Below are 20,515 nucleotides of genomic sequence, written 5' to 3' on the forward strand. Positions count from 1 at the left end.
GCCGTACCCCGGGAAGTGTGGGGTCACCGCTGCGGGGCCGGGAAGGAGCGCTGGTGCCTCTGGGACCCGTGCTCCTGCGGTGCCTGAAAACCAGCGGGGAAAGGAGTGGATAATGCAAAGCAGAAGCATGGACACTGGCAAAAAATGCACGACTGAGTGCTTGCATAACTTGCTAAACAATTAACTAGTAATTATTAACTTGAGACAGAGTTAAACTCCAGGAGGGACAATTAAATCCAGATTGATATGACAGAGCTCAGTGGCTTTTATCCGTGTACTCCCTATCTCCTCAGATCAAAAGACGTGTATAAAAATGCCATGGGGCTCACCAGCCCAAATCTGCAGGAGCTGGCCATAGGATGAAGGCTGCAGCTGTGCACGGCCCACCCATAGGTGCACAGAAAGGATCCTCTGATCCGGGCATGGATCCCTTGGCAGGGATCCTGTGGAGTTACGCCGAGCATCATCACTGCCCCACAGGCAAGGCTTTGGGGAAAACCAGAGTGATAGTCCGAGACTAGGGGGGAAGACTGTGAGTAGTGGCTAGCAGGTCAAGCTTGTTGAGCTCTTCCAGGAGTAAAACCTTCCCCTGCTGTGTCTGTCCCTGCGAGCTTTTCAAAAGGCTGGTGCCAGCAAAAGTGATACTGGGCAAGTCACCGTGCAGTTATTTTCAGTCTCTGTTCTCCTCTTAAACACTCTTTGGAACATCTCAAAACACCACAGAATAGTAGAAATCTATAAATAATTGAGAAATAATCTCAGCACACTCCATTTAACTTCCTTTAAAGTTGCAGAGAGGCAAGTCCTTGGCATCTGCCACTTTCAGCCTTGACTTCCCAACTTTCTCTGAGCTCGCCTAGACATCAGCTTTAGCTGTTTGCCAGTTAACCCCAGGTATTTGATACATTTGTCCCCACATTCTCCGCATATTCATTCCTGGCTCCAGACGCTGCTCTTTAGGATGCCAGTGCTAAACCTCAGAGCCGCACGGCCCTGCCTCGGCAGGGGAGCAGATGCCTGGAAAGCCTTTGTGGTGAGCAGAGCACAAGGCACCCAGGGATGTCTCAGCACACACAGAGCTGCGAGGAAGATGGCTGGCCAGGCTGTTTTATCAGTCCTGCCTGGGATGAGCTGCCCCTTTTGTAAACAATACAGAATGCCTTCCCGTCCCAGTGCTGCCGGAAAGCCATGTAGCCACAAGGATCAAGTGCAAATGCAGGGCACTTGGCTTAAAACGTCTTTGGTCATGTTCTAGCTGGATGTAAAATCATTTTAAAAATGAATCATTATGATGAATGGATGTAAAATCAGTCAATGTTATGTTGTTTGAACAAGAGCTGCATGATCATGCAGAATTTCTGCTACAAATCACTTACTGAGCAAAGCAAAACCGTGAAGTAGCGGAAGTTCTTCCTTAGCAAGTCAGGTTAAAAAAATAAAAATAAAAAACAACAACAAAAAAGGCAGTCTGATCTCATCTTAATATTCAAGCTGGCAGAGGGCAGCTGAAAAGCTTGTAGAGTCAGGTCAGCTGGATCATTTATCTCAGTAGGATCGTTTGCAGACATTTGCAGATAGCACTAAATATATGAATGCTCACAGTGTTGGTGACTTTCATATTATATTATTTCATATCATCATTAAAAAACCTCCACTTTCTCACTGGCTCTTACAGCTAACTGGAGGAAAAACATGAGCCAAATGAAAATCGGGCAGAATGATGTGATGAGAGAGAAACGTGTTGTCAGGTAGTATAACAGAAAACTAATGAATGCATCTAAACAATGAGGGGATCTTTAAGAGCACAAGTTGAATACACCAAATAAAGCAAAATCTTTGCTACTTCACAGAGAACCAAGATGAGAGCAATTGTGGGAATTCATCGCTCACAATGAAGCCAGTGAAAATAGTACCCTTGGAAAAATTGTCAAGGAGATGGGTTAGCTGTGCAAAGGCTGCAAAAGCTGCTAAGGCTCAATAAATCCAATAACCAGGAAGAAGAAAATATATAATATTCATGAGAAATTAACTAAAATTGACACTGGACCATGACAAAACCTTTTTTTTTTTTTTCTTTTTTTTTTTTTCTTCCAAATTTCCATTCAATTTTAGGCACTTGCATGCTGTGATTTAACAATCAGAGTCCCCCGAATGAGCACTCGTGCAGGGCAGGTCTGCCTGTGGATGTGCCCATGGAGGGCAGGGTCTGGACTGCGTGGTCAGACAACTACACCAGGCTCCCTGTCTTGTAGGTGGCTGGGACACTGACTACCAAAGCAGGAGGGTGGATTTATACATGTCTCGCTAGAGTATGGACACATTGGTGATTGAACATTTAGGATCACTGGCACATAATGAGGTCTGTGTGAATGTTAACGCTCTGTATGCTCGATGTCCAACCAACAAATGAAGTTCTGCAGTGAGGATGCACAGTGAGCCTGGGCAAAGAAACTTTTTTACTGGATTCCCTAATCCTTGGGGAACAAGCAAGCAAAGCATATGTGTAATTGCTCAGCCTCTGATTGAGCAGGCTCAGACTCATCAGACTGGAAAAGAGACCACCATGGGGGTGAATTGGTTCAGGTCTACAAAATCCTGAGTGATGTGGAGAGGGTGGACAGGGTGGGCTGCTCACTGTGTCTTCCAAGGCAAGAAGTAGCAACTGTTAGACAAAGCTGGTAGGAGTTGTTCTCAAAATGATTGGGGGTATTTCTTCATGCAGCACGAACGAGACCTGTGAAACTCTTTGCCAAAGGGTGTGCTAATTGCAAAAGGTTTTGCACGCACTCAAGGGAAGATTGGGTAATCCCCCTTCCAAGTGAAGAAAGATTCACTACTGGGCAAACGACATCAGGCTCAAGGAGTGCCCTGAGCTGAAAATGGCTGGAGGCTGGAAGAGAACTTGGAGGAAAGATCATATATGTTTGTCCAGCTCTTATTCTTCTCAATAGGGGTTTCTTGTGGTCACTGTTGCAGATTCCTGGGCTATACTACTCAAATTACTTGGTACAGGGACCCTAAAGATCTGAAAACACTTTTTGTTTGGATGGTGGACAATTTTTATGCTGGTATTCTGGATGAGCATGGCTTGGACAGGTGATTTCAAGTGCCCTGTCATCCCATGTGCTGCTAAGCTGGGGGGGAGAACACTGCAGGGAGTGGTGGTACTGCAGTGCCCATGGGGAAACAAGTCGCTCCCACAGCTATACCAAGAATTTTTGCAGAGGTTCTGGATTAACAGGTGACATGAAGTTCTTCCGTTATCCTCTCAATAAATAAAACACCCTTCAAAGCAGTCGAGTGCAACTTGTATTGCCCTTGTGCTTGAGAACATATAGCAGAAAACATTATAGTCAGTAGTTTAAATTAACTTGCTTATCTTAAGACCACCAGAAAAAAAAAATAGCACTATTTATCTCCCTCTGTTATACTGCAACAATGGCTAGCACTTCGTCAAAGCATATTGCATCACTGCAATTGCATTGCCGTGAAGTGTGAAGCTGTGAGGCGCTGAGACTTTGAGCAGCTGATTCTGGCCCACTGTGTTTTGCAGGTTTATAATCTGAGCACCTCTATGCTATGATGCAGCGCGGTACTAGAAATATATGTTATGAAATCAGGAAGAAAAATCACTCTGATGTTCCCATTGCTTAGGAAATGGTTGTTTTTAAAAAGCAAAAAATGTGATACTGCAGATTTTGTGCATACGTGCATCCACAAAAAGCGTGAGAGTGCATCAAATGCCTGCACAAACGCATGCAGTCATCAACCTTGAGTCTCCTTTCTGTGGCTGCACATAGAGTATGTTTTCCTACTGACTTTTGTTTGAGATCAGTACACATCTGTACTGCCAGCAATACAGCCTTTTATAAAGAGTTTTATAAATAGCATTTGCATTTTTTAAGTTGTGTTAGCTGCTGTAGCATTTTTAGCTTTTGTCTCAGAGGGGATAAAGCAACTTATTCCTGATATTAGTCACATTGCTTAAAGCTCTGCTGAAAAGTATTCAGACGCTGTAATGATAAGTACAATATAAGAGCATATCTGAAATAGTACAGCTATGTTGTCTGTAGTGGAATTATGCTAATTTGCTTCAATGAAGTATGCAGGCTCGTTAGGTTAAGAGAAGCTGTCTTGAATCATAATCTGATATCCCAGCTTTGTGGGTTCTGACTGATACATTAATTTGCATGATAGAGAACTGTATCTCATTTTTATTTTTATTTTTTTAGATTAGAAATGTGGGGCATTTAACTTGGATATTGCTTCCACGTCTCAGTCACGAGGGAAAACAGGTCTTGGAGGCACAAGTTTTTACAGAATGTCCACAACACCAAAGGGTTGAAACCTCTTTTTGAGGGACTAATAATGGAGTCTCACCATTTCCTTCTTCACTCGACTGGAATAAAATCAATACAACATTTAATTTCTAAAAATAAGCTTCACGGGGATATGTGGGATGTGCTAGCTTGTCCCATATGGCGCTGTATGGGGCTTGACAGTGATGGTAACCCAGGGCACAGGACATGTTAGACTGTTTGCTGACTAGAGGTAAATCCTGTACAAATACCCAAGGGCAGCTCCAGTGGCTGCAGAAGCCCAGGAGCTTGCAGAGCTCCCGAGAACCAGCAGCACCATGCTGCAGGGATGGAGGCAGGTTTGTTTAAACAGTGGCAATTCTTCAGTACAGCTCTGGAATGTCAAATCTGTCTCTCCTTCCTTTCTCCCCCTCGTTGCTGTCAGCCCAGAGATACATTATCGTGGGTGGGAGATCTGCACACCAAAGGAGTTACAAGCTAACACTTTATTTTCTGCTCTTTAACAAAGAATACAATCAGCGCCATGCTAACACCCAAAAAGTTGACTAACAGGCTGATGAAAACGAAGTTTCAGTAAGTGTTAATCCGCGTGCCATTTTTTTTTGCAGAAGATCACTGCAGGCTCTGCAGCAAGGTCTGCAGACTGATTCATATCCTGGAATTTCAAGCTAATTCATGGTGTGATCCCTCACAACTGTGCCTGGCGCACATTTCTCGTGGAATGCACATGAACAGGGTTTAGCACCATAAGAAAATGTTGATTGACACTGATGATTTGCTTAACCTCAAGTCAGTGAAATTGTATTCGATCTATCAATAAAGAGGCATCAGTCAAGAACTAGAAATTGCACGTGAAGAATGGCAACAAATCCAAAAGCTTTATTTTTTCCTTCCTCTGTGCTTTTATTTGCTTGTTTATCTCGGCTGGGTTGCCTTCACTTGTTTGCATCTAGGAGTGACATTGTTCCAACATGCCATTGCCTTCGCTCCCGAGAGAAGAAGCCCGGCATGAAGAAACATCTCACCTTTTCCCTAAACGTGTGAAGGGCTTTCCCGGCTCCCTCCTGGCCACAGCGGGAAGAATTGCCGGGTTGGGGGGGATGTCTGCCCTCAGTCTGCCCTCACACAGATGCTCAGGACCTGGAAAAGGCATGGCAATAACCCTCCTCACCAAGGCTCTGCCAGACCCAATGCCCAGTGGGAGACAAAGTAATAATACTTCATTATATATATACTTATTATATATATTAAATATGAGACTATTGAGTGAAGAAAAAATAAGTGTCCAACTGTAAACTGGCAGACACAGCGTAGGACAGACCCCAAAACAACCATAGTGGACTCGTTGCTCTTTGTTGTGCTGGACCTATTCTCCAGCATCCTTCAATCAGTCATATTTCTCTACTTCCTATCTGAGTAATCAGTATGGAAATACTGCATGGCCTAGATCCCTTTTTTATTTTTAATTTAATAATAAAATAGATGAGGGTTTTCTGACTTTTCCTAGGATTAATGGTGCTTTCTGCTAGTGCTCTTAGAGACAGTGCTGTACTTTATTGAGAAGAAAACTTTAAAAGTTGCCAAGATGTTCAACTTCCCAAGTGTCACCCCTACATTTCCAATGAGTAGCCTGATAATGTGAGAGGTGAGATGAACACATTCTCTCTCTCAAAACACTCACAGTAACCTCAGCAAAACCCAGTATTATTTGAATATCTAACTTTAATCATTTCACACTGTGTTCTCCTTCAGAGCTGACTGCATATCAAGGGAGGTGAAGACACTATGTGAAAATACTTTAGCAAGTAATCTGGGATTCCTTCAAAGAAAAGGCTATGCAAGCATAAGCCAGTAATAGCATTTAAAAGCCCACAAGTATGTAAACATAATTTGAAATACTGACTATAACTGCACAAGACTTCAGGATTATTCCAAAATACCAACCAAGTTTGGGTTTAGATTCAGATGATAAATTGCACAAGAAAAAGGAAAGTGCAATCAATCATGACGAATCTCATTTTCAGTTTGCAATACCATTCTCACACTTGTTGACATTGCCAAAATGTTAACATTTTGTTTAGTTTCAGAATTGGATATTTTATTAGTGCTGGGCAACTCTCAGACTGTTGCCTTGCAATCTTTCCCGAGGCATCTTTTAAGACCTTTCTCATAATTCAGTGATGCTTGGAGTGTTGGCAATCATTAAAATATGATTTGTCATCTCTCTTCACAACTATCTGCAACATCCATTTAGCCCTCTGAATGTACGTTATTTCAGAATGATGGTTTCAATACGTCTATTTTCCCGTGTTTAAGAAACAGAAAAATCTAGCTGTCTGTGAGTGATGTGCAGTGCTACAAAAATGACCTAATTGTGACTGCACCACATGGACAAAACTTCAACGCCCTGAAAAAAACAACCCTATATCCACATGGAATAAATGGAGCTGTGTTGAATCCAATGCATCCTTTCATTTCAGACATTTAAATCCTCACTGGTTAGGAGACTGCTCTGAATTCGCGAAGCCAAGGATCTGGCTCTAGTACAGACGCAGCTTAACTCGAATGCAGACTGTTGTTCTCAGAAAGGTTTTGTTCTAGCAAAGCAGAAGACTTGCAAGAACAAGCTGAATCTGAGCGTCCCCCTGTCATGTGCAAAGATGAGTGAGAGCAAACTGTGTAGTTCCAGTTTTAATGTAAATCAAATCCAAGCCTGTCAAATTTAAGTTCTAGCCTGCAGGTGAGCTGGACTGAAACCCAGTCAACCGCGAATAGCTGCACCTGTACTTAAAAACAGAGAGCATTTTTTTCCCCTGAAATAAATTTATCGAGCAGCTCCCTCTTTCATAATAACAAGGAGAGGAGGGTTCTGTATGTCAGCTTTCAAAATACAGTGTCTGCATAATCTGAAAGTTTGCGACATGAATTTTGCAGAATCTGGTGAAAGGCTTTTGAATTCTAAAAACAGACCTAGGAGCAAGAAGTATTTTATAACTTGAATCAGAATCCTGTGATCCTCAGGGCAGATGTGTTGGACAGATCACTTGGTGCAAAAGTTGCAGTTTACCACTGCTCTCAGAAATGCATGAATATGCTTTTTTTAAAAAAATATATATATATATTTTTTCATGGAAAAGCAGATCCAGTGAGTCACTTTGAGCATTAATGGAAGATCTAAAAAAAGTAGAAATACTATAAAACTACTCTGGGAAACTGATACACTGGCTAAATGCTGCAGTTTTCTGGTACAGAACATTGTGTTATTCACTTCTTCAGCTTTCAGGCAATAGATGGGAACACTACAAGCATAAAGCATTACTGGTTGTGTGTGCATAGGAGTAAATGATATCTGGCTTTAGCCCTTACACAGGGAAAAAAAAAATAAAACAAGTTTAGCAACATATTTTTGTTGCACATGTGATGTAGCTTCTGTAGCGAGGGTATTGCTGGTTCTCCTAGGCTCCTTTTATGTGAAGATTTTTAGTAAGAGAATCTGCCTTCGGCTATTTTTATCACAAACAGGAAAAAGGCTCATTGTTTCATTTTTCTTGCTGAACCGTTACCCCTCCAGGTCCTGCTCTCCCTTCAGCCCTGGCAAGAGTGAGGCCTGGTCCCCCCAGCCCTCCCCGCTGCCTCGTCGGCAGGAGGCCATCAGCCTCGCCCTCCGCTGCCATGGGGTCCTCGTCCCCCTGCGCCCACCTTTCCTCGCTCTGGTCAACCACCCGCAGACGTGTCGCACCCTGTTTGCCTTCCCCCCTCACGTTTTGCACTTTGGGCTCTTTCTGGATGTCCCCATGGTGTCCCAGTTCTCAGTAGAGCAGCCGCCATCCAGTGTCCCACAGACAGGCCCATCAGCTTTCTGCCCTCTCATCCTTGCTGTTCTTCTCTGTGAGCTACCCTGGTCACAAACATGGCCCTCAGCTGGGCAGTTTCCCCCTAGCCATAGTTTCTTTTCTGATCTTTAAACCTCTGGCCTCTCACCACTTTCAGCAGAGCCTCTTGCGTGATCTGCCAGCTTGCCCCAGGACTGGCTCCACCCCACAAGTGTTTTTATACCAGCCTCCCTGTTTTTCTGTGCTTGGCTCTGTTGCTCTCTCACCTCAGCTCTGTTGCCCTTCTCTCTCTGTGTGGGCTCCATCTCTCTGTCTTTTGTGGCATTGTGGCTTCCAGCACCCAGTACAGTGGTGCCAAATGTGGTTCCTACACGCAGGGACTAATTGTCCTTTTTGCTATGTCTTTTCAGTACACAATTATTCACTTTTCTTTGGAGCCTGCGTCAGTAAGTTCTGCATTTACTGCCTTGTCCGTCCGATACCCATTCAGGAGTTATTTTCTCTTTGTAGATCACACAATTTCTCCTTTCTCACAAACACTGCTGTCTTTCATTAGTTCTCCCTCCAGAACACCTTATCTCACCCCAACAGCTGGGTTGCACCTTGCTATCTTTCTTTCTCCTCAGAAATTACGGATTTCCTCTAATCTCTTCTCCACACAAGATGCTTTCCCATCTCTACTCCACCTTCCTCTCCAACTACCATCACCCTGTCAGCAGTTCACAACTCCCGTTCCTCCTGAGCCACTCCTGTAAATCTCAGTGATTCCCTATTAATTTTTCTCCAGACAATTATTGAGTCCCTGACTCCAGCTTCCCAAACCTTCCTCATCTTTTTGTGGTTGGCCATCAAACCACTGTAGCCACATTGCTGCCTCTAGGCACCGTCCTGCCTTAGAGCTGTTTCTGCTCCAGGAAGCCTCCCTCCACCTTGGGGTTCCCCACTAATCCACAAATGTCTTCTGCTTTGGCCTTTAATTCAGTGACGAGGTGGATGTGTGGTAAGAAGCATCTGAAGCATCTGTCTGCTGAAGCTGAGGGATTTTTTTTTTTCCTCCCTGGAGATATTTAAGAGCTAAATAGTAGCTTCCAAATATTTAAGCACAGTCCTCAGGAACTGGCCTCACAGAGATCTGTATCAATATCTCTGTCGAGATTCTCAGCAAAGCAAATAAGAACAAAAAATATTTCATTCATGTGCTTGGCAGTATCTGCTGGAAAGGCTGATTCAGTCCCAGCTTTTCCATTCAGCTATAAAATCTCCATATGCACTATCTTCCTCAGGATTATTTTTAAATAGAAATATTACTTATCTCCTGGGGTTCATTCAAAGCAACTAACTGCACTCGTGGAGTTTGATTAAGATGTTCCATGTATTCAAACATTAGGTGCAGAATTAGATGTCAAAAGTTGCCCAAATTTAGCATTGGATGCTAAGGACAATGCTAAGAAGACTGCTCACCACTAAAATGTGCACAGGCTAGTTTCAATGCCAATGTTAAAGCCCAAGGAAATAGAATTAAGGCATTGTTAGCAACATATTTTGCTCATTAGTATGAAATCTTGCATTTTACAGCTCCACATACAGAGTCCAATCTGCTACATTACTAGAAAAATAGATGGATAGACAGGCAGACAGCAAATACATTTTAATACAAGTATTCTCCTGTAGAAAGTAAACAATTTCATTTTTATCTTAAAGGAACTAGAGGAAAAAGAAATGTCCTGTACCAAGCTGTACCTTATAGTTATTTAATTCATATGCATAATAATTGTATTTAACAAAGTAATTAATGAAATCCTTAATGGAAATGTAAGTGGAAGAAATCTGTCTTCCTAGTACTACCCTTTAAAGGAGAAAATTAATAAAAACAGCATGCTGATATTAAGGTTGTTTAATTTTTCAAACTTTTACACTTCCTAAGCAGCAGTCACAGACATCTGTAACTACTCTAGCCCTGAAACTCTTTTTTTCTACCTGTTCTTCATGCCTGGCAGCACATCCCTATAGCAAACAGCACCTGCTGGGAGGGAATCCTTGCAGACTCCATGCTGCTTGCTGCAGGCGTTTCGACACTTCAAAACCATGGAGCCCTGGGCCAGATTGGCAAAACACGGGGTTGCTGTGTTACACGTGGATTCAGCATCTCCCCCAGAGCAGGGCCACCCCACCGGCTTGCTCTCGGTCTGCCTGGGCAGGCACAGGGTCTCAGAGTTGCACCAGGGGCATTTCCTAAGCACCCAAACCACACAGATTGACTGCCCAGCAAGAAACCCAACTAACCAGCACCGTTGAAGCCTGATACTGAGGCTCTCCTAGTTCAGTAACTTATATCAGGGAAAGAACAGAAGCAGCTTAACTGGGGGATGTCTGCACTTACATCAAACCCAGGGTGAACGCACGTCTGTGCTTTTGAGCCGTCGCTTTTCTAGCATGATTCTTTCCTAAGTGTGACTGTGGGTGGCACCATGCAATGCAGCAATACATGTAGAAGCGGTTGAACAGCTACAAAGAAGGGAATATTTTGAAATATTAGTCTGCAGTATGAAATTGCTAAATCACTAGCATGGAGTGTTCGTACAAAACACAGATAAAGTAAAAATAAGCAGGTCTCAAGAAATGGATGATAAGGGTTTGAAATACCATTTTTACAAACAAAAAAAAAAAAGAAAAAAAGAAAAAAAGAAAAGCTACAAACAAGGGAATGAACAACAACTGTGGGGTGAGAGCTGTTTTTTTGAATACAACAACTTGTTTTTAGGGAATTTTCTAGCCTGGTGTTATACGATTTTCTACAAGCATTCCTCATTCTTTGCTAGCCAGGTATTTAACAAATGACCTCTACTGAAAGTGCTTGCAAACAGTTTTTGCTATCAACATTCAGCTTTCCTGTGAATCATGAGCAAGCTTTCTTACCTATTTTGTGAATTTTGCAAGGTCTGTTCCCTCCAAGTGAATAGGGATGACTGAAATCTTGCCCAATTAAAGCACTAGCAAAACAGCTCTGCGATCAGCTAGCAGAGACATTTTGTAAATAGTTCCCTTGCTATCTCTTTCCTCTTATCGTCGGGGGGAGACTTTGTCTGTCCAGCACTGAGGACTCATTCTGCAATAGATGAAGACCTACAGGGTATTTTGCTCTGAAAGCTCAGTCAAGAACACTAAATTAAGGACCAAAGGGAAGGTATGGCATGACCAGGTAGGATTTCTGAGAGCCCAGACACCCAGCCAAAGCTACAGCTGGAGAGGTGTCCTCACGTGTACCACCTTCAGGACAATGCTGCGAAGCCCTCTCAACTCACACCTCGTGTCTCTGCCATTTTCCTGTGCGATAAAGATTCTCCAAGACTTGCTGGGATTATTTTTCCCCTCCCACCCGTTTCTTTAGCAGCAGGCATTGGCAGTCCCTCTGCTCCAGAGTAGGGGATGCAGCTCCGGTCAGAGCCGAGCTGTGCAGCTCCAGCATCTCCTGGGGAGGTGGTTTCGTAAGGCAGGTTAGGGATGGGTCTGAACATATTCTTCCCAGCACCGTGTGCTCAGATACAGGAGGCTCTTTACTGGGAATATAAACTGTTCAAAGCCTCTGCAGCAGCCCCTCTGGGTCTGCCTGTGCTGTCTACCAAAGCAAGTATTGCCATGCAGGATGAAATACGAATGCATCTGTTGAAAGGGATCTGGAATAAAATTAAATCCTGCTTAAGATTCGCTGAGTACTGCAGGGAAGAAATTTCCCCTTCTGTTATCTTATCCCCACATCATATTTTTGTTGTTTGATCTGTTGTTAGGGCTGCTAACACTTTGCAAGTAAATTGACGTTTCATTGAAAATGCTTTTTTCCAAAAGCTTGTGAATTTTAGGTGCTTTTTCACTTTTAATATCTATATCTTTTACTTTTGTTGCTCCCAAGCCAGCCTGAGGGTATATGGTTTCTATACTAAACTAACGTTTGACTTTACGGTCTGCATGCTGCACAATCCAGCACCTCCTCTTTTTGTGGTAAGTAAATATTCAAGTGTTATGGTGCCCTTGAAACCTATGCTCTGTGACAAAGGTTGTGCACTGAGGAGAATGAAATGCCAAGTTTCTGTGGGTCACAGTTCCTTCTGTCAGTGGCGCGTTAATCAGAAACTTGTCCCTGGTTATCGGTGAAAGCATGGTGTGGGGAACTTTGGACCAGATGACACAGGCAAACTTAGCCTCCTGAGAAGCATCCACCTCTCCCAGGACGGCTGGAGTAACTCTAGTGTTGTGAAAAACTCTGAAAGTGGAAAATAAGGAGAAGCACGTTAGACTCAGGTTGGCCAGAAGCTGTCTGCATTTGTTTGAAGAACACAGGCAATGTATACCTGCAGGTCTCATTGCAGGCTGTGTGACCTTTGGGACATTATTTTATCTCATCCTGTTCAAGTCTGTGAAGATCCAAAGGTATCAACACTTCAGGGAAATATCTCGCAGTGGTACTTCAGTCCTTCATGTTCGCAACTTGCCTTCAGATGCAATACTCTATAAAAATACTACTACTGCTCTTACTTTGTTCCAAAGACGTTTAAAGCTCTTTGGTTTTGGATGATTTTTATTCAGAGGTTAATCTCTGAAAACCGGAGAAAAGGTTTCATAAGCTTATGTGAATGAAAGACTGAGTTTTCACAAGGTGGTAGCTGTACAAAGGTACATAGGGAAAATAATCTTTTTTTTTCTTATTGCTTGCACAATAATGAAATAATAAAAAGTTCAGTTTCTGTTGTATTATATTGGCTTGTCTACAGGGGCAGATCTAGTGGGAGGACCCATCAGCTTGTTATCACCATCCTATTTGTCCAGGGTGACAAAATACAGCTTTAGCTGTACCATAGCAGAGCCTTCACTTTTCTGTGGTAGCTACACCAGGCAGCTGCGACTGGTTACTGAATTCCTCTGAAGTCTTTTGGCCTGCGTGGGCCAAGACTATGCACAACCAGAGTGGCTGTTCGGCCTGCACAGAGCTAGCAGGCTTTGCAGAAGTATTTAGCACCTTGGAAAAGCGAGTATCTGTACAGCCTTCCCACAGCAGGCAGCAAACGGTGGCCTTGTCTACCCTGCCAGTGTGCCTCTTCTCACTTCCAAATCTTACTGCTGCTGCCTCAGTTTCCAACCCTGCTGCAGAGTGGGCCGGCAGTGTTGCTACACAAAGCACAATGGTGATAAAACCTAGGTCTCATCCAGGTGAGTGGGCAGCACCACTTCAGGGTCTTCTGGTGAAACACTTCCACAACCCGGAAACGCCGAAGGTGCCGAAAGCAGGCCTTTTTGCAGAAAGGTAGTCCCATTCCTCCAGGTGTTGTTGGGAAGGTCTGGGAGACCTTGAGAGGAGTATTCAGCAGAGAGAGACAGCACTGCAGCACTGCTCCCAGCAGCTCCTGCTCCCCCAGAGCTGGTTAGGCAGGGCCACGAGCACAGACGAGCTCTTTCAAACAAAACCCTGCTTTCTGCACAGCGATCCCACAGCTGATAGCCACAGCTGAGCCTCCAAACAGCTCTGTGGAGCAGCAGGTTGTTGTTATTCCCACCCGTACCTGGGGGATCAGTGAGGCACCGACAGACTGACACGATTTGGCAAGCATCTTACTGCAAGCCAGAGGAGAAGCCAGCAGAAGAAGGTGGGTCTCCCCCTGGCCTGCCATTTTACTCACCGTGCTCTTCCTCACAGCTCAGGAGCAGATGCTGTAAAGCAGCTGTCAGTCTGTGGGTTTGTTTTTTTTCCACAGATTGGCAGTTGGGAATTAATAAGGCATATGCAAAGACACGGTCAGGTCTTGCAGTTTGTTCTATGGCAACATGTCTAGCCGCTCCGGGGAGGTCCATAAAGCTTTTCTGCTCGTGCCAAGGGCCTGCCCTACCAGGAAGTCACAGGTCGAAACAATGGTGGCCTTAAATACCGAATGTGTGAGAGATTCCCCTTGCCCTTCTCCTTTTCCAGGCGGAAGGGGAGGGGAGGTGCGTGCGGCTGGCAGAGGGAGTGCCACACCTGAAAACACCTGCAAGTGGTGGTGGTGCGACGGAGCCGCGCCGGCTCGTGTGCACTGCAGCAAGCAGCATGGGCTGCAGCCACAGGTCTCACTTTGGACCACGGCTGGCCACACTTCAGCCACTCTGGGCTCACTTGGGGAAACCTTCTCGGGGGCCCTGGTCACCACCACCTCCAGGGGCCTGGCACCGCACCACTGGAGGCCCACCATGTGGAAATGCTCCTTGTTGCCCTGTGTGGGCAGTTATTGTAGCTAATCTGGACAGCTACAGCAGCCATGACGTAGATTTTCTTCTTAAACAAATGCCATTAAAATACACTCTCTGCTCAAGTCAGAGAACGTAGATGAGAGAAAACAAATCAGTGTTTCTCAGCCCAGGACACAGGACATGGCAGACAAGGCAGTATCACAAAACCAGGACACGCAGCGTGGCCTAGATATTCCCCTCGTGTCTCCATGAACACACATCTGCCCGCCAAGTCCATGAGGGTCTCCCAGGCTGGGAGCAGCCACCAGGTGCAGGTCCCTGAGTCCTTCCCAGGCTCTGCAGTTGTTCTCTCCTCCCGGGGAGTGGCAGTGGCACCTTGTCAGCGCGGCGCTCTGGTGCCAGCCCGTTTCTGCTGTCCTCTGCTTGTAATTGTTAACTTGCTGGGAATGTAAAAGCTCTGGTTAGCGCCGGTAGAGCTTTAACTTCGGGGCGCTCCCGAGCAGCTGAAGCGCAGGAGCAGCGTCTCTGCCTGCAAGGTAATCCACGGAAGGTTTCTTTTCCTCCTCTTTCTCTTCAGGCTCTTCCCACAGTGTTTTATCCTGCGGTTACAGGGCACGGCAAAAAGTCTTTTTGCTGCCATTTTGGTTTTGAAGTTTTAGCTGTCGTTTGAATGACCGCTCTGCTAACGCTGAAGATTTATTTGGAAATTTGTGTACTCCCATAAATTAACTGTTCCCTCTCAGCTTTCAGCCAGGCACGCCTGGGCTTGCAGGCAGCGTTCGAACAATACGGAGAAAGGTTATCATGACTTACCTGCCACTAATTATCTATTAATAGCACCATTTATGTAGTGTGATTTTTTTTTCCACGGCATGTTTTCCCCCCTCTCAGTGTGTTTCCCCCTCTATGCTTTGCTTGCCCCGTGGAGCACAGGGGCAGCAGACACGGGGCCCCCTTCCCGGCGTTTACCTGCCCCGGCGCCGCGTTCCCCGTGCGCTGTTTGCAGGGAGGGTGGGACGGAGGGCTGCCTGGTAAAACATTGACCAGCACAAGAAGCCCTGCAGGCACCCAGGGGAGGCAGCAGCAGGAGCCCGGCGGCCACCAGCACCCACGGGAGCGCGCCAGCTTCTCCGCAGGTACTGTTCTCCGCTGCCCTTCTCTTGGCTTTCAGAGGCAGAAGGGTGATGGTGCTCAACAGCAGGGTTTCCAAGGGTTCTCCCATTAGAAATCTGGGGTGGGAAAAGTGGTCAGCGCCGCTCTTTGCTGGTTGGTTTTGCCAGCTGTGTTTGGCTGTGTGCTGTCATCTAACGCGCGGGTTGATTAACAGCTAAGTTTTGGTTTTGTTGTGTTTTCATTTACAAAGAAAATCATGTACAGTTGCATTTGAATACTTCATTCATGGTTTTCTAATAAAATTCAGGACAGCTGGCTTCTGCTCATCTTCTAACCAGCGAGTACGAAAAGGAGTCACAGTTTCTAAAGAAAATGTGTAATCTAATTACTGCAGCAGGGATGTGCTTGGTGACTCATGCTGAAAAATACTTGCTGATTGTTGAAGGAGCTTTGCAAAAATAGACAAAGTGACTAATTTTCCAGGACTTTTTTCCTTATGTTCCTATGTTCCAAGACCGTAGATAAAGAAAAAAATATTGGGGTTTAAGTTCCCAGTATAATATTATGCGTACGTTACTGAGAGAGGTGAAGCTGAATAGATTCAAATAATTGGTTTAAGTTTACTCAGGGACTGAATGTTTTTACCACACTGAGGAAACTGACTTGTTCTTACCGGAACCATTCCCTGTGTGTGATTTCCTGGTTTGGATTTTTTTTTTAATGTAAGTACCCATGGTGGCTCCCCAGAAATCACTTTAGGCATCTCAAGTGACTATCAAGTAACCATGAAGGGTTTTTTTTAGAGTGCTCTATGTGAAGGGACTGACGTGTATTCAATATTCACAATTTAGCTGCGGCGTGGTTTGTGTGTGAAATAAAATGCAAGGAAAGAGATTTTTTTTTTCATATGTTTGCTTCCAGTTTCTTCTTATGAAAAGAGAGTCAGTGTTGGGTCCTGGCTGTGCTTGCTGGTTGCTTTCTGATGTGACAGATCTTCTTGATCTGTTTGCTAACTGGGCTTGCACATGACATGCTATTTATGCTTAGTCAATGCTTGGTGGTGTTAGGCAGTACTGAAGTGTGGTAACACATTTACTTTATTAAAAGTAGTCCAAGCTAAGTGTGGCTTGAGTTCTTAGCAGTGCTAAAACTGGTGGAGCAAAGTGCAGGGAAATATTACTGGAGAACAAAGCAACCGTATTCCTACAAGCGTCTGCTTTAAAGAACTGAAGCATGACTCAAGGAAAAAAATGGGTGAAGGCTGCCCCAGAGTTTCAGTCTGTTGGTGAATTCTTAGAGGTAAAGCATAATTATGACTGAAAGGTGTGATTTTTGTGTGTGTCACAAATCAAGTGCGATTCGTGCCTTCTCCTTCTGGGAATGGTGATTCCAGTAATAGACAGTAAATTGGACAGATGTAGAAGTTCTTTGTAGTAACTAAATAAAGTGTTCAACTGTTATCTCAGAGCTTACTGAGACTGAATTAAAAAAGAAAAAAAAAAGAGAAAAAAAAAAGAAAATCTAAACCAAAAGTGATGACAATGTTATCTTGTCTGTTTTCATACAACGATAAGGTTTTAGCTGGTGACTATAAGGAAGCTTATGTGGCTTAAATGGAAGGAATAGGACAGTTAACGAAACCTGTTCAGTCTTTGAGCTTTGTCTGCGGTATTGCAGACTGCTTTCAGAGCAGCTCCAACCCTTTTCCATCTCTGAATCAAGGATCCAAGGGGAAACGTTATCAGACAGACAGGTTTCAGGGCAAGGGGGCCATAACAATTTAAAGTCAACTGAGCAAAAGGTGATACAGCCCATCCTTTATGACCAAACTAAGTTTCAGACAGTTGTTGATCCCACAATAATTTTAGTTTTGCCCGAGGAATTGTTACTGTGATATCAACAGCACTGCCAAATCCAAAGCAGATTCTGTGCTAGAGGGAACCGAGCCCCTTACTCAGCAGTTATTCTCTACTGTTAGTGGTTTTGGGGCACTTGTTTCATTTGTATTTCAGGTGATCTGATAATCTGGATAATGTGAGCAACTTAGATTGTTTCGCTAAATAATAACATTATTATTTGCTAAAATGGAGTGAGCAGATTTCATTTCAGGGGCTGTGTTTCCAGCAGAGCTGTTTACCAGGACTCGGTTAGTTAAACTTGTGTAAATATGCTGAAAGAAGCAGGGCTGTACAGATGTTATGAGACGCCTTTGTCTGCAAAATGTTTTTGCTTGGTATACAAGGTGGAAAAGACCGATACTAATGCGTAGCCTAGGCTGTTTATAGAGCTGCTAATTAAAATGTTGTCGGTCTTCACCCTTAAAGAGAGCTCCTGTGGCACAGACATTATTGCTAGACCTATGCTTAATAAAATATCATGGATTCCACAAAGATCTTAGAGACCTTTTTCTGAATTAGCACTATGATAATCCTTCATAGGAAAGAAGAAAGATCTATATTTGAACCAGAAATAGGCAGCGTAAAAGGTGGTATTAAAATGGGAATATTTTTTTCATATACTTTTGGCAAGGAGTGATGCGTTCTTAGCAGAGTTGAACAATATTTCGATGGCAGAAAATGAGTGCTGCCAAACACAAAACTCCATACAACCAGTGCTACAGATGAATAAATGTACGTGGCAAAGCTCATTCATTTATCTCCTGAAATTATCTTTCCTAAACGAGCCCGGTCACAAAATCACATGCCGCTAATGTGTTCAGGGAGGTCGGGCACAGCTGCTCAGCAAGCAGACGTGGAAGGACCAGGAGGTACTCGTCTGCCTTCTGCTCAGTGTTGGACCTCTTTAAGGACCTTCTGGAGATCATCATATTTATTATTTTTTTTTTCACCTGATACAGCAGCTGGATAAAGCAATTGCAGATGCTTTGGGCTTGAGACAGAAGTAGCCTGAAAGTCATTTCGTTTCTTTTACAGCAGCCCGGCTCTGCACTTTTCTCTCCATGAGTGTTGGAAAAGCTTTCCTCTAACTGTCCACTTGTACAACACCCACATGATAGGAGTGTCTCCTTCACATTACTTTGTGAGCAATTTAAACCATTAGCATCTAATTCATTTATTTCCTGGAGGCAGAAGTGTGAATTTTACTGAGGGAGTTTTGCCTTTTATATAAGCAAGAGCTTTCTGAGGGGAACTATTTACTTTTTCAGAGCCAGTTGCAAAAGCATATTTTTGTGAAAATAAAGTGTTTTTCCTCTTTCTGTTGTGGTGAATGAAATGATCAGGTAAAGTGCAAACCTTAAAAGACAATGATTACAGGCATGTAAACTTACCCTTGTGCATTTCCAGCTGAGCATAGGGATTTGTGCTCCATTGAAACCTCAGCTTTTCAATTTTACTAAAATAATGCAGTGTTAACCCATGAATTACAGCTGAATATGAAATATAATTTCCATGAAATGAAGTAACTTTAATTATTTTAATTACCAAAATTATTTTGTGCTGAGTGCATGTATATGCAGTTCCCAATGATGTCAATGAGAAATGAGTGCTTAGATCTTGATTTAGTTTTTCTGCTCTGCAATGTGTTCTTTCAATGAGAATACTTCTTTCTGCAATTTGTTGCTCTCAGTAATGACTTTCACAACTTTTGATCCCATCAGAAGTCAGATGTTGTACAGATCAGAGTGCAGAATATAGTTGATCATTAAACATACCTACCCAAATGAATGGCAGCCCTGCCCTCCCCTCCCCAGAGCTGGGTCACAGTGCTTCTCTTTACTCCCAATATTTAACAGCAGCTGTCAGTATCAAGCAGTATTTGCTCACACACTGGGAAGCAGAAGTAGAAATAATAACCAATAATTTCAGCAGAAATATTTTTCTGAATGCCTGACTTAAAGAAAGCTTACTTCTCATACCGCAGGATCCAGACTCACGTGGATTTACTGGTCTGCTTCAGAGTTTCACTGCATCTCCCAGGGTGTGAGAGTGAAACAAAATACACTGAGCAAAAGCTGCAGTGCCATTTAACTCTTGTATTTGAAGTAAATTGAGCTTGAGAAGTCTACAGATTGCCTCTTGTGTATTTAATAAATATTTGACTTAAAAAGGAAACCAATTTTTTCAAACTAAAACCTTTTTGGTTGTGGAGTGAAGGAAGTCGTTTTCGAGATGCGAGGCCTCTCCTGGCTTTTCATCTTTTCTGAAGAGCTGTAGGGAACACTCATTATTCCAGTCCTTCCTACCTCCTGCAGAGATATTGTCAGACAAAGAGTGTGGCACTATAGCAGTGACGTATTTTTATAATGGTTACCAGTAAAAGTGCATGTCTTGCTTGGATCTTTTTTTCTTCTGGGCAGCTTTTGTTACTGCAACTGAGAGCAGCCCCAGAAGCAGCCCTTAGACAGACCATCATCTGGGATCAAACTAAGCCTTATTGAACTGAATACTTTCACCTGAAAAACTGGAGGTGCTTTGAAGGGAAGGTTGCTATGTTAACATTCAGTAAGGCACAGAAACAACTTTTTCTGGCCTGGTTTATGGCACTTCCCCAAGCACTACTCAGGGCAGCCACTTTATCGTGAAGTTCTTCCACTTGAACAGCTTGCTGAGATGCTCAGACCACACCTGTAGTTAGCCCTGTGTAGGCATGCAATATTATAAATGAAGCTGAAACTAAAGATTTGACAATGGAAAGTGGATGGATCGGCAGCTCCAGGTTGAATTTATTGGGATTACTCTATCTGTTGGTGTTAATCCGTGGGATTGATAGCCTAAATCTTGATTTTGCAAACCCTTCTCCAACTTGCAGAATGTTCATTCCTGCTAACATCATCTTTGGGAACTACATCAACATTACTTACTGCATGCCAAAGGGGCTTCATCAGGCTATGCTTATGAGTAAATGCTGTATCTGACAGGGCCCTACGTGACTGAGTCCTTCACTAGATACAACGCAAGGGATGACTCTGAATTGAACCTCTTGAGGTTCAGCAAGGCCAAGTGCAAGATCCTGCACCTGGGGCGAGGCAACCCCAAGGACAAACACAGGCTGGGCAGAGAATGGATGGAGAGCAGC

The 20,515-nt window shown here is 43.8% G+C and overlaps 1 protein-coding gene across 9 annotated transcripts in view; it reads left to right on the forward strand.

Annotated features, from left to right (window-relative positions):
• RBM47 (RNA binding motif protein 47) overlaps positions 1-20,515 on the forward strand; it is a 77,329-nt gene that overhangs the window by 17,552 nt on the left and 39,262 nt on the right. For 2 of the 9 annotated variants that reach the window (XM_080589371.1, XM_080589364.1), the window contains exon 1: positions 14,962-15,501. The exons of 6 other annotated variants lie outside the window; for them this stretch is intronic. The gene's annotated coding sequence lies outside the window, so the exon portion shown is untranslated. Of the gene's footprint in view, positions 1-9,919; positions 14,902-14,961; positions 15,502-20,515 lie in introns of those variants that run through there. One more of the 9 variants, XM_080589370.1, reaches the window with a different exon arrangement.

This window comes from Anser brachyrhynchus, assembly GCF_964034855.1.
Source record: "Anser brachyrhynchus genome assembly, chromosome: 4".
Classification (NCBI taxonomy): Eukaryota; Metazoa; Chordata; class Aves; order Anseriformes; family Anatidae; genus Anser; species Anser brachyrhynchus.